Below are 14,401 nucleotides of genomic sequence, written 5' to 3'. Positions count from 1 at the left end.
TGGTCTAAGGCACTGCATCACAGTGCTAGCTGTGCCACTAGAGATCCTGGTTAGTATCCAGGCTCTGTTGTAGCCGGCCGCGACCGGGAGACCCATGGGGCGGCGCACAATTGGCCCAGCGTCACTCACTAACTGTAAGTCGCTGTCAAGGCGTGCTGTAGGTGCAGTGGCGGAATCAAATGCAGGACGCAGACGGATAATCCAATAGACTTGTATTGAGCCGAAACACGGCAAACGGACAACACTTGCCCGAAGGCGAAATACGCACGAAGGCGAAATGGAAAAAAACAGCGCACAAACAGGTGCGAATAACTCCAGCGCAGTGGAGAGAAGCTCAACCGAGCGAAAACACGTCTGACAACAAACAATAATACACAACACCTGACACACACAACGGGAACTAAATAGGACACTAATGACACTAACTGAAAACAGGTGTGACAACACTCAGACAAAAGCAAACGAACATGAAACATACAACGGTGGCAGCTAGTACTCCGGAGACAACGAACGCCGAAGCCTGCCCGAACAAGGGAGAGAGGCAGCCTCGGCCGAAACCGTGACAGTACCCCCCCCTTGACGCGCGGCTCCAGACGTGCGCTGACTCCGGCCTCGGGGACGACCCGGAGGACGCGGAGCCGGGCGCGTCGGGTGCCCACGATGGAATTCCATCAGGAGAGACGGGTCCAAAATGTCTCCCCTCGGCACCCAGCACCGCTCCTCCGGACCGTACCCCTCCCACTCCACTAGATACTGGAGACCCCCCATCCGACATCTCGAATCCAAGATGGACCTCACGGAGTACGCCGGTGCCCCCTCGATGTCCAATGGGGGCGGAGGAGTCTCCCTGATCTCACTGTCTTGCAGTGGGCCAGCTACCACCGGCCTGAGAAGGGACACATGGAACGAGGGGTTAATACTTTTATATTCAACAGGTAGCTGTAATCTATAACACACCTCGTTCAACCTTCCCAGGACTTTAAATGGCCCTACAAACCGCCGACCCAGTTTCCGACAGGGCAGGCGGAGGGGCAGGTTCCTGGTAGAGAGCCAGACTCGATCACCAGGTGCGTACACCGGTCCCTCACTGCGGTGGAGATCAGCGCTCGCCTTATGACGTCGGAGGGCCCGCTGCAGGTGGACGTGTGCAGCGTTCCATGTCTCCTCCGAGCGCCTCGCCCACTCATCCACCGCAGGAGCCTCGATCTGGCTCTGCTGCCAGGGTGCCAGAACCGGCTGGTAACCTAACACACATTGGAAAGGGGTTAGGTTAGTGGAGGAATGGCGTAGGGAATTCTGGGCCATTTCGGCCCAGGGAACGTACCTTGCCCACTCCTCCGGCCGGTCCTGGCAGTATGTTCTAAGAAACCTGCCCACATCCTGGTTTACACGTTCCACCTGCCCATTACTCTCCGGGTGGTAACCCGAGGTGAGGCTCACCGAGACCCCCAACCGCTCCATAAAGGCCCTCCAGACTCTGGAGGTAAATTGGGGACCCCGATCAGACACAATATCCTCGGGTACCCGTAGTGCCGGAACACATGGGTGAATAGGGCTTCGGCAGTTTGCAGGGCGGTAGGAAGGCCCGGCATGGGGAGCAAACGACAGGCCTTAGAAAACCGGTCCACAACGACCAGTATAGTGGTATTCCCCTGTGAAGGAGGAAGGTCAGTAAGGAAATCCACCGAGAGGTGGGACCATGGTCGTTGTGGCACGGGCAGGGGTAGTAACTTACCCCTAGGCAGATGTCTAGGCGCCTTACACTGGGCGCACACCGAGCAGGAGGAAACATAAACCCTCACATCCCTTGCCAACGTGGGCCACCAGTACTTGGCACTAAGACAGTGCACTGTCCGGCCGATACCCGGATGTCCAGAGGAGGGTGACGTGTGAGCCCAATAGATCAATCGATCCCGAACCTCGAGCGGAACGTACTTCCGACCCTCCGGGCACTGTGGTGGACTAGGGTCGGTGCGTAACGCCCGCTCGAGTTCAGCATCGACCTCCCACACTACCGGTGCCACCAGACACGACTCCGGCAGTATGGGAGTGGGCTCCACGGACCTCTCCTCCGTGTCATACCGCCGAGACAGCGCATCTGCCTTACCATTCTGTGACCCAGGGATGTACGTGATCTTAAAAGTAAACCTGGTCAAGAACATATTCCATCTTGCCTGGCGAGGGTTCAGCCTCCTCGCCGCCCGGATGTACTCCAGGTTACGGTGGTCCGTCAAAATGAGGAAAGGGTGTTGAGCCCCCTCAAGCCAGTGCCTCCACACCTTTAGGGCCTGTACCACGGCTAACAGCTCCCTGTCCCCTACGTCATAGTTCCGCTCCGCCGGACTGAGCTTCTTAGAATAAAAAGCACAGGGGCGGAGTTTAGGTGGCGCGCCAGACCGTTGTGAAAGCACGGCTCCTAGACCGGCCTCTGACGCGTCCACCTCTACCTGGAACGGCAAAGAGGGATCCGGATGCGCCAGCACCGGGGCCGAGGTAAACATGTCCTTCAGCCTCCCAAACGCCCTGTCCGCCTCGGCCGACCACTGCAGACGCACCGGACCCCCCTTCAAAAGAGACGTGATGGGAGCTGCCACCTGTCCAAAACCCCGGATAAACCTCCGGTAGTAATTCGCAAACCCCAAAAACTGCTGCACCTCCTTCACAGTGGTTGGCGTTTGCCAATTACGCACGGCCGACACCCGGTCTACCTCCATCTTCACCCCTGACGCAGACAACTGATACCCCAAAAAGGAGACCGACTCCTGGAAAAACAGACACTTTTCTGCCTTCACATACAGGTCGTGCTCCACCAGCCTCCGCAACACTCTACGCACCAGGGCCACATGCTCGACACGGGTAGGCGAGTACACGAGAATGTCATCAATGTACACAACCACCCCCTGCCCCTGCATGTCCCTGAAGATCTCATCCACGAATGATTGGAAAACTGACGGAGCGTTCATCAACCCGTATGGCATGACCAGATACTCGTAATGGCCCGAGGTGGTACTAAAGGCTGTCTTCCATTCATCGCCCTCCCTGATGCGCACCAAGTTGTACGCGCTCCTGAGATCTAATTTAGTGAAGAAACGCGCCCCATGCAACGACTCAGTCATGGTCGCAATCAGCGGGAGTGGATAACTGTACTTCACCGTAATCTGATTGAGACCACGGTAATCGATGCACGGGCGCAAACCACCATCCTTTTTCTTCACAAAAAAGAAACTCGAGGACGCAGGGGAAGTGGAAGGCCGTATGTATCCTTGTCTCAGAGATTCGTCTATGTAAGTCTCCATAGCTTTCTTCTCCTCTTGAGACAGAGGATACACATGGCTCCGTGGGAACGCAGCTCCTGCCTGGAGGTCTATCGCACAATCTCCCTGCCTATGGGGCGGCAACTGCGTCGCCCTCGCCTTACTAAACGCAATAGCCAAATCCCCATACTCAGGGGGAACGTGCAATGCGGGCACCTGGTTTGGACTCTCCACCGAGGTAGCCCCTACGGAAACGCCCAAACATCTACCCACACACTGAGCAGACCACTCCATCAGAGCCCTCTCCTGCCACGAAATGGATGGGTTATGGGTACTCAACCAGGGCATGCCCAGCACCACCGGATACGCAGGAGAGTCAATCAGGAATAGCTGAATCATCTCCTGATGACCCCCTGCGCACACATCCTAAGTGGCGCCGTGACCTCCCTGATCAAGCCCGTACCCAACGGACGGCTATCTAGGGCATGAACGGGAATGGAACATCAACAGGAAGAAGGGGAATCCCTAACGCTAAACAAAACTTTTTATCAATAAAATTCCCAGCCGCGCCTGAATCTACCAGCGCCTTATGCTGGGAATGAGGTGCTACCTGTGGAAAACGCACAGGCATACAAAAATGTGCAACAGAGAGCTCTGGGTGAGTGGGGCGCCTACTCACCTGGAGGGAATCCCCAGTGCGGGACCTGTCGTCCTCTCCCCTAGGAGGCCATCCCCAGCACCTAGCCGCGGTGTGTCCTCCCCGACCACAGTTGGTGCAAGGGATGGACCCCCTAGTAAGCCGACCCCTCCCCTCTCTAGCGCCAGCGCCCCCGAGCTCCATGGGGCACGGCTCGGAAGCGCTGGAGGGTGAAATGGACGGACCCCCCTCGGAACGCCCGCGGGTAGCTAGCAGGTTATCCAGCCTGATGGACATGTCGACCAACTGGTCGAACGTGAGGCTGGTGTCCCTACAGGCCAGCTCCCGACGGACGTCCTCTCGTAGACTACACCTGTAGTGATCGACGAGGGGCCCGATCATTCCACCCTGCATCTGCCGCTAGAGTACGGAATTCGAGGGCGAACTCCTGAGCACTCCTCCTCCCCTGCCGGAGGAAGACCAGACGCTCCCCCGCCGCTTTCCCCTCCGGGGGATGGTCAAACACCGCCTTGAAGCGGCGGGAGAACTCGTTGTACGTGATGGTGTCCGCGTCGATCCTCCTCCACTCGCGTTGGCCCATTCCAACGCCTTCCCGGACAGGCAGGAGATCAGGGCGGACACGCTCTCATGTCCCGAGGGCGCCGGATGCACGGTGGCCAGGTACAGCTCCACCTGGAGAAGGAAACCCTGGCACCCGGCCGCGGTCCCCTCGTAAGCCCTCGGGAGCGAGAGTCGGACTCCTCGGGGTTCTGGTGCGGGACTAGGCTGACTGGCCGATGGTGCTGGCACGGAGGGTGGCGGTGGAGGCGTCCCCCAGCCTCGGATGGTGGTGGTGATCACCTCCTGCAGTGCGGTCCCCATCTGCAGGATCTGGTCCCCTTGCTCCCGGACCCTGTCCTCCAGAGTCGCCTGGGCTGCTACGGCTCCTGCTGATTCCATAGGTGGTGTATTATTCTGTCAAGGCGTGCTGTAGGTGCAGTGGCGGAATCAAATGCAGGACGCAGACGGATAATCCAATAGACTTGTATTGAGCCGAAACACGGCAAACGGACAACACTTGCCCGAAGGCGAAATACGCACGAAGGCGAAATGGAAAAAAACAGCGCACAAACAGGTGCGAATAACTCCAGCGCAGTGGAGAGAAGCTCAACCGAGCGAAAACACGTCTGACAACAAACAATAATACACAACACCTGACACACAACGGGAACTAAATAGGACACTAATGACACTAACTGAAAACAGGTGTGACAACACTCAGACAAAAGCAAACGAACATGAAACATACAACGGTGGCAGCTAGTACTCCGGAGACAACGAACGCCGAAGCCTGCCCGAACAAGGGAGAGAGGCAGCCTCGGCCGAAACCGTGACAGTCGCTCTGGATAAGAGTGTCTGCTAAATGGCGTAAATGATTGATGATGCATACAATAGACTTTGAGTGAACCCCCTAAGAAAATAAATAATAATAAATAAATAATAAATACAAATATAGACTTTGAGTGAAGGTTGTTAAAGGAGAAAGTGTGATACAGGCTTTTATCGCCTTTCCTCAGAATCCGAGATGTTGTCTCTCAATTTTCAAGGCTGGTTTGTTTTCTGTCTGCATCCGGAGCCTGTTTTTTTTTTTATTAATACATAATTGGGTTGTTAACGGAGTGCAGTAGCAGTGAGTGGGTAAAATCACTGGGGAAGCGAAGCGAGAAAAAAATAAGCCATATTGCAACCTGTCCAGTGAAGTCCACAAAGCATATTGCATGTAACAGACAGTTACATGACCGACAGCATGGTCAAGCAAGTTAATGTTTCCGACATTTTCGGACTACTACTAAACAACTATTTATTTAGAACCACGGAGAGTTACAGCAAGTCGCAAAACAGGAGCTGCCTCCACTATTCCAGCACTATTTAAACTTCAACATTTCAACAACATCAAATCACATATGCTTAGTTTAATACAGTGACAACTAAAAGATACCAAAAAATATTTAGTCCAATCAATGTTATGTAAATATGATGTGGATGTCCATGGTGCTGATTTATGTGTGTGTGTGCGTGTTTTGGGATGAATCACGCTTCACCATCTGGCAGTCTGATGGACGAATATGGGTTTGGCGGATGACAGGAGAATGCTACCTGCCCGAATGCATAGTGCCAATTGTAAAGTTTGGTGGAGGAGGAATAATGGTCTGGGGCTGTTTTTCGTGGTTTGGGCTAGGCCCCTTAGTTCCAGTGAAGGGAAATATTAACGCTACTGCATACAATGACATTCTAGGCGATTCTGTGCTTCTAACTTTGTAGCAACAGTTTTGGGAAGGTCCTGTTTCAGCATGACAATGCCCCGTGCACAAAGCGAGGTCCATACAGAAATGGTTTGTTGAGATCGGTGTGGAAGAACTTGACTGGCCTGCACAGAGCCCTGACCTCAACCCCATCGAACATCTTTGGGATGAATTGGAATGGTGGCTGCGAGCCAGGCCTAACATCAGTGATTGACCTCACTAATGCTCTTGTGACTGAATAGAAGCAAGTCCCCACAGCAATGCTCCAACATCTAGTGGAAAGCCTTCCCTGAAGAGTAGAGTCTGTTATAGCAACAAAGGGGAGACCAACTCCATATTAATGCCCATGATTTTGGAATGAGATGTTCGATGAGCAGGTGTCCACATACTTTTGGTCATGTAGTGTATATAGAGTATGCCAAACAGTACTACGCATGCATTACATTGTACTACATCAAACAGCTTTCAGTTCAGGTGTACACAATTCAACATATTCAACATTTTCAACATATTCCAAATCTATAATAAACTTGTGTATCAGCGAGAAAGAGAAAACACGTTGCTTGACCGTGGTGATTTTGCTCATACATTGTGCTTTCTCCTTGCGCTGAGAAATCAAAGTTGTATGATTTGCCTGTTGGTTATACATAATTAATCTGCATCCATCTATGAGTTGTTCCTTTTCCCTCTTAGAAGAAAAAAGGCACGACAATATCATTAATGCTGAATGGAAGCAAGTCCCCACAGCAATGTTCCAACATCTAGTTAAAAGCCTTCCCAGAAGAGTGGAGGCTGTTATAGCATTAAAGGGGGGGGGGGACCAACTCCATATTAATGCACATGATTTTGGAATGAGATGTTCGATGAGCAGGTGTCCACATACTTTTGGTTATTGAGTGTACATTTACCCTCTTGTGAATTGAAGTAAAATTTAGAAAATCTTTTTTTCTTGGTAAATCTTTTAGGGAAGCTTGGCTTCCCTTGGCATCCATGAATACACACCATTGACTGAGATTCGTCTTTGAAAGGATATTACTGACTCCAATTTCAAGTAAAAAGAAAGAGATTATCACCTCTCTTCTCTCTTACCTTTCACACACGGTGAGCCAGTCAATATCAGAATTTCTTCCAGTCCATGTGATGCCTTTTTGAGAGGGAACGGCGTGGCAGCACTAGTCACCCCGTGTGAGTTTCATGCAAATAGAAGGTTGAACCTTTTAGCATATCACATGTTCAGTCACTGTTTTACGCACCCAGAGGTTGTATGTGTGTGTTCGTGTGTATTTGTGGTGCGTGCTTGTGTGTGCACGAGTGGGTGCGTTCAAACATGCACTGAGACAACCTCCAGAGTAGTTTTGCGAAACCACAGTACACCAATCTAATCTTAGCTTACACAGACACCGAGAAAAAAACATACCAAACGGGGCCAAGAAAACATTTTCACTTTGTGAGAAGTGGATTGTGAAAGAGAGCAAAATCTTTGGGAGGAAAATATGAAAAATGAGAAAAGAGTGGTAGTGTGATACCAATTCCCCCTCCAGGGCTCCAGGGTGCCAATTTGCTGAGTTTTAATCCTGGCTGTGGCCTAAGTGCAGTATCACTCAGACTGAGGGTCACCACGACTCGACCTGTGGGGAGGTGGAGAGGCGGACCGGGAGACAGTGAGCAATGTGTCAACAGGCACTCCCATGGAGAGGGGAAGCAGGTGGGATTGGGGTGGGTAGGGTAGGGTTACAGACCCACAGCAGTTAAGTGGTGTGTGTGTGTGTGTGTGTGTGTGTGTGTGTGTGTGTGTGTGCTACTACACATTTGTATTAGCAGGTGTGCTTCTGAGAGGGTTAAGAACCACATTCAGTGCATCATATGCCTATTTGAATGTGCTGAAAGATATAGCCTACCCCCTCAGCTCAGCTCCCCACTCTTGGGGGTAATGTATGGTCCGAGACTAATGGAGTGAGCCCTCCTGACGCCGATTTTTGTCTGACTCACCGCCACGATATCTCCCAGTAGCCCTGGGGCCTCCGCCGCAGCGCATGGAAATCCTTCGCTGCCCTAAACGCGACAACAGATCCCTCTAGCTGATTCATCCCCAAGGAACGGGAAATGAAATGAACTAATAAATGAAAGGAGAAATACGATGATGGAATGGGATTACATCGCCCAGTATTGAGAACAGTTACTTAAACGGATTGACCAGGGCACCCTATTCCCTAGTGCACTTCTTTTGACCAGGGCCCAAATAGGGGCCTCCGTAATTTTTGGACAGTGAAGCATGTTGTACTCCAAAGGTTTGAATTTTAAATCAAACAATGACTATGACGTTTAAGTACAGACTGTCAGCTTTCATTTGAAGGTATTTTCATCCATATCAGGTGAACCGTTTAGAATTTACAGCACTTTCTGTACATAGTCCACTTCCATTTTAAGGGACCAAAAGTATTGGGACAAATTCACTTATATTGTATGTGTATTAAAGTTGTAAAAAGTTAAGTATTGGGTCCCATATTAATAGCACACAATGACTACATCAAGCCTGTGACTCTACAGACTTTTTGGATGCATTTGTTGTTTGTTTTGGTTGTTTTGGTGTTTCAGATTATTTTGTGCCCAATAGAAATGAATGGTAAGTAATGTATTGTGTCATTTTGGAGTCACTTGTATTGTAAATCAGAATAGAATATGTTTCTAAACACTTCTACATGAATGTGGACGCTACCATGATTACAGATAATCCTGAATGAATTGTAAATAATGATGAGTGAGAAAGTTCCAGACAGCCCCAAGACCATTACAATAACAGGGGAGGTTAGCATTTTGGGGGGGGTTATGATATTTGTGCGTCTGTAACTTTCTCACTGCCCAGTTCTGGTCTGTGTATGACTGGAGCTGCAGAAGTGGCTGTCTGTCTGCTCTGCATCCCACTCACGCTCCATAGGTACACAGTAAGCGATGCAGGGTTTTCAACTGCACGTTTCTTAGCAAGCTCCGGGCAGACATACAGATGAGAAATCATACACACTCATACGTGCACAAGCGTGCAAAGGCACATGCACACACTCACAATATAACACATGCACACATGCATGTAGGTACATACACACATACACACACTATTTGTTTGTCTATCGCACACACACACACACACACACACACACACACACACACACACACACACACACAGACACACACAGACAGACACACAGTTTAGCAGAACTGTTTACTGAGATTCAGCCACTTTGGTGCCGTAGGGAAAACAGAGAGTTAATATTGGAAAGCCATACACGCTTCGTACTGCTGCTGGTGCTGCTGCTGCTGCTTGTTACTAATCACAATGTGTTCATGAGAACCGCTTGTTGTTTTTCCTCTTTATTTCTGTGTTTGTCTGCTCTTTACGGTCATGTGGTGCTTGTGCTACTGACCCCCCTCCACACCGGAGAACCAGAAATAGCTCCTTGCTGTGCTTGATAAATAGGCGTCTACAGGCCTTGTGGTGGATCGGTGTGCGTCAGTGATGTCAGGACTTTCCCCCTCCCTCCCTTTTCCTCTCTTTCTCCCTCACTGATGAGAGGAGCGTCACCCCCCTCTCTCGTGTCTCTCTCTCTCTCACCCACTCTGCCTCTCACACACACACACGCTCTCTATCCCTCCCTCCCTCCTTCTCTCCCGAGCCACTTGCCATTCAGAGCATGCAGACTGCAGGCAGCGTCGGTGCTCTAGTCTCACTGCCTCTCCTGCAGCAGGAATTGGAGGGGTTTTGTGTTGGCCTAATAGCCAGCCCTCACCTCCTTCTCCTCCTCGTCCTTCTCCCTCCCTCCGTACTAGAGACCTTGGCTCTCAGCCCAACACACTTAATATTATCTCTTTGTTTCCCTCTCCTCTCCTTCCCTCTTTTTCCTTCTAGTTTTAACCCTTTACACAATGTTACATTATGTCTGCTCAGTGAAGGATTTTGTGTGTTTCAGGAACGACTCATCAAATAAGGATACATCAGTTAAAGCGGCAATCAGCAGTAGAAACAATAACACAGTGCCCTCCCCGCCCCTAGTTAAGTAAAAACTTGAGGGATGGGGCTGGAGAAATGTAACCACTCTCAAATTCATAGACAGAGTTATGGATGCAAGGACTGATCAACCATTATATAAACATTATAGTTTGAAACATGTTTTGAGGCTATATAGTATTTGTTTATATTTACTTTGTTTACAAACATTGAAGTACTGTAAAACAAGCTTATATTTTGGGTTCTGATGGGGTACGACAGTTGAACTAAGCTCATGAGACATTTATATGTTATATTCTTCAAAAATCAATGGGTTCAAATCATCAAATTATAATTACAAAAGTAGATGTAGCAACTGCTGATTGCCCCTTTAAGCAGTCAAATTCAGTCTATTTTCCCCAAGTTGGATATGACAGATTTTTTGTAATTTATTTTTAGGTACAATTGCTCTTTGACCCCATTGTTATAGTGCTGTGCCACAAGAACACAGCACTGTCAGTATTGCTTAAGTGATGCTCTTAATGTAAGAAGGCATTCCGGAACGAGTAGGTGAACCCAGTTGCTCCCTCCTTGACTCAGATTTCACTTAACATTTTGCATCAGCAATCTACAACATTTTTCTATTTGGTGCGTGCATGCTAGTGTTGCAAGATTCCAGTAACTTTTCCATAATTCCCAGGTTTTCCAGAAATCCCAGTTTGCAAGATTCTGGTTTCCACCAATCTTTCCGGGAATGTTTTAAAAAGATGTACTAAAATAGCATGTCTGACCATTATGCTCATCACACATGAATCCACGCATTCTGTACATTATTGTAGCTTATGATTAGCTTAGGATTCCAACTCTTTAATTTTTCCATTGCTTGTTCTTTGGCCACAGACCATAATACCATCAGACAGCACAGAGCAGCTCCAAAGTGTGTGTGCGTTTGTGTGTGTATGTGTGTTGTCTGTATACAGTGTCGGACTAAAGGTTAGGGGGTGAGTATTCCTATCTGACCTATGACCCCGACACACATGTTTATTGTGACTTGTCTCCAGTGAGTTTTACCGGCCTGCTATGTAATACCACTGCACCTTTAACAAACTTAACCAATGGTTGCCATTGATGAATATATGCCTAGACCTAATGAGAAAAACAGAGTTAGAAAGATTTTGAGTTAGAAAGACCAAATTGTCTGCTAGTCAATCTAATTGTTAATTCCAGGATAAAACACAACATAATCATATTTTCTCATCTACGTCGCATTTTACACAAAAAAGAGGTTCACTGGGGGAGGCATGGAGACCCTGGTTCATTGTCCTGCTATCCTGTAATCAAACCAGGTTGATGGTTGTGGTTTCGGTGTAGCTCTTTAAGCTCCATTTAATGAGGACAAGTCAAATGGTTGCTGCTCATCCCTAGAACCACTGACACACACACACACACACACGCTCATACACACACACACCGCTGTAGAGCAGCTCAACTTATCTTAATGAGGATCCGGCTGAGCCATTATCTACTGTTAACCCAATGTGGTCTCTCTCTCTCTCTCTCTCTCTCTCTCTCTCTCTCTCTCTCTCTCTCTCTCTCTCTCTCTCTCTCTCTCTCTCTCTCTCTCTCTCTCTCTCTCTCTCTCTCTCTCTCTCTCTCTCTCTCTCTCTCTCTCTCTCTCTCTCTCTCTCTCTCTCTCTCTCTCTCTCTCTCTCTCTCTCTCTCTCTCTCTCTCTCTCTCTCTCTCTCTCTCTCTCTCTCTCTCTCTCTCTCTCTCTCTCTCTCTCTCTCTCTCTCTCTCTCTCTCTCTCTCTCTCTCTCTCTCTCTCTCTCTCTCTCTCTCTCTCTCTCTCTAAGCCTGGAGTCAGTGTAACCAACCTGGACAGTAATTGTTCCTTGCATTGGGCCTTAATTGAATTGACAAGGAGCCGGAATTGATATCATTTAACACATTGATCGTGAGAGAATGAGATGGGCGCTTTGTGCCGAACCAAAAAAGAAAAGCTTTCCCCCTCTCTTCTTTTGTTGTCTGACCATCTTATTATCTCCCTCTCTCTCTCCAATATCCAGGGAATCTTTCAATTCCTCTCTCTCTCTCTCTCTCTCTCTCTCTCTTTCTCTCTCTCTCTCTCTCTCTCTCTCTCTCTCTCTCTCTCTCTCTCTCTCTCTCTCTCTCTCTCTCTCTCTCTCTCTCTCTCTCTCTCTCTCTCTCTCTCTCTCTCTCTCTCTCTCTCTCTCTCTCTCTCTTTGGCTGTCTGCCTCCACCGTTTCCCCTTGTTGTACGCAGATCCCTTCATCATATCCTCCTCTATTCTCCCCCTCATTCCCTTTCCCTCTCTCTCTCTCTCTCTCTCTCTCACACTGCACTAGACATCCATATCATTTTATGTCTGCCTCGGCCCGAGAATTGTGTGTCTTATTCCACTATTAGCGGGTAGGGAGTGGGGAGGGAAGGGTGCACAGCAAAGCAATTTGTGCTGAGTGCACTACAGTACATGAGTGATTGGAGCGGGGACTGAGCGAGAGGAGAAGGAACAGCATGTTGGTCCCAGCTGTTGCACATTGAGCGCTCTTAGTAGCTGTCTCTACCATCCACCATTCAGCCAGCCAGTCTCCTGGGTGAGCTGGAAAGCTTGGCCATTACCGCTTCCATTATCCAACCGCCACGGTACCTATGAGCGGTATGAGCTTATCTCCACGATGCCACCCAAAACCATAGAAAATGAATGAAGGGAAAGAGTCCCCTTAGAGAATGAATAGGGGAAACAATGAGCAGATGGGATACAGATTAGCTCCTGAATGGGAGCCAATGACAACACCTTGGGGAGTTAAAGTTAAACCACGAAACCCCCAACATGCATACTCCATTATGTGGTCTATGTCGTGAAATACACAAATGATGCTGTGTGTAGAGGATGGATGGATGGATGGGGGGGTCGTTGGCTGTTGTTCCCTATTGTGTTGTCAAGGTGGATAATGGACCTGTGTGGAATATGTGTGGGCACAGCCTGGGTGGGCACACACACACACTCACACACACATACACACACACACACACACACACACACACACACACACACACACACACACACACACACACACACACCCGAGAGACCACAGCTGTGACCTGGCCATGGGGAACATGAGGCACATGATTCAACCACTGTAACCTATGATTCATCGTCGGAGGCCAACGTTGAGAGAACATTTTGATGACATTTTGACAACATTGGGACGACGTTGTGACTACGAGACATACATACATTCCATTTTTTATTTAGCATTTTATTATAAGCTATACTTTCTCCATGGCTTGATGTGAGGGAGTTCAGGCAAATAGATGTATGATGATATACATTGTAATGATGATAGTAATATTTAATAGTAGCTAGTTATAGCACTAGGCCCTAGTGACTAGGGTATATGGCACAATGTATTGACGTGACATAACTATATTTATATCATTATAACAATTATGAAGACTATAATGTACATTGTAATGGTGGTAATAACAGTTAGCTCTAGGGTATATGGCACAGTGTATTGCTTTGACTTAACTACCATATATATGAAGGGGATAACTTCAAGTTGGACGCTACAAGCTGATGATATGCATCTTAATGATAGTAATACCAGTTTGCACTTGTGTATATGGCACAATATATTGACGTGACATAACTAGACAGGAAACGCAGATACACATCTATAAGTAGTGTACTATATAATCTATTTAGCTCTGAGGTATTCAGTGGGGTTTTGGGGAGAGAATTGTGTGCCCCAAATGGCACCCTATTCCCTATGGGACATGGTCCAAAGTTGTGCACTATAAAGGGAATAGGGTGCCATTTGACCGACTTTATCCAGCATTCTACTAGGAGCCAGGGTGAGCCTGCTATAACAGGTTTAGTGTGATGAAGGGTTTTTCCTCCCTGGTTAGAATTCAGGCTGCTGTATTTCACCGTTTCATAATCTACGTAATGCAGATTTGGAAGAGCTCTAGCTGGCAACTAGGCCAGGGTGATTATAAATTCTTGGAAAAATAAAATAAAAGCACGGACGGGGGTTTTGACTTTGAATACAAAGCAATGACAGTGATAGTACACTCTTCCACCATGATGTGTATTATGACAATGCAATAGAAAACAATGGTTTATGAGTGTCTCCTCTCTATCTATTTGTCTTTGATGATCCCATGTATCCTAGTGTGAAACTCATATAAGACATATGAGTC

The sequence above is a fragment of the Coregonus clupeaformis genome, unplaced genomic scaffold (genome assembly GCF_020615455.1).
Source record: "Coregonus clupeaformis isolate EN_2021a unplaced genomic scaffold, ASM2061545v1 scaf0496, whole genome shotgun sequence".
Classification (NCBI taxonomy): domain Eukaryota; kingdom Metazoa; phylum Chordata; class Actinopteri; order Salmoniformes; family Salmonidae; genus Coregonus; species Coregonus clupeaformis.
This window is presented reverse-complemented; position numbering follows the sequence as displayed.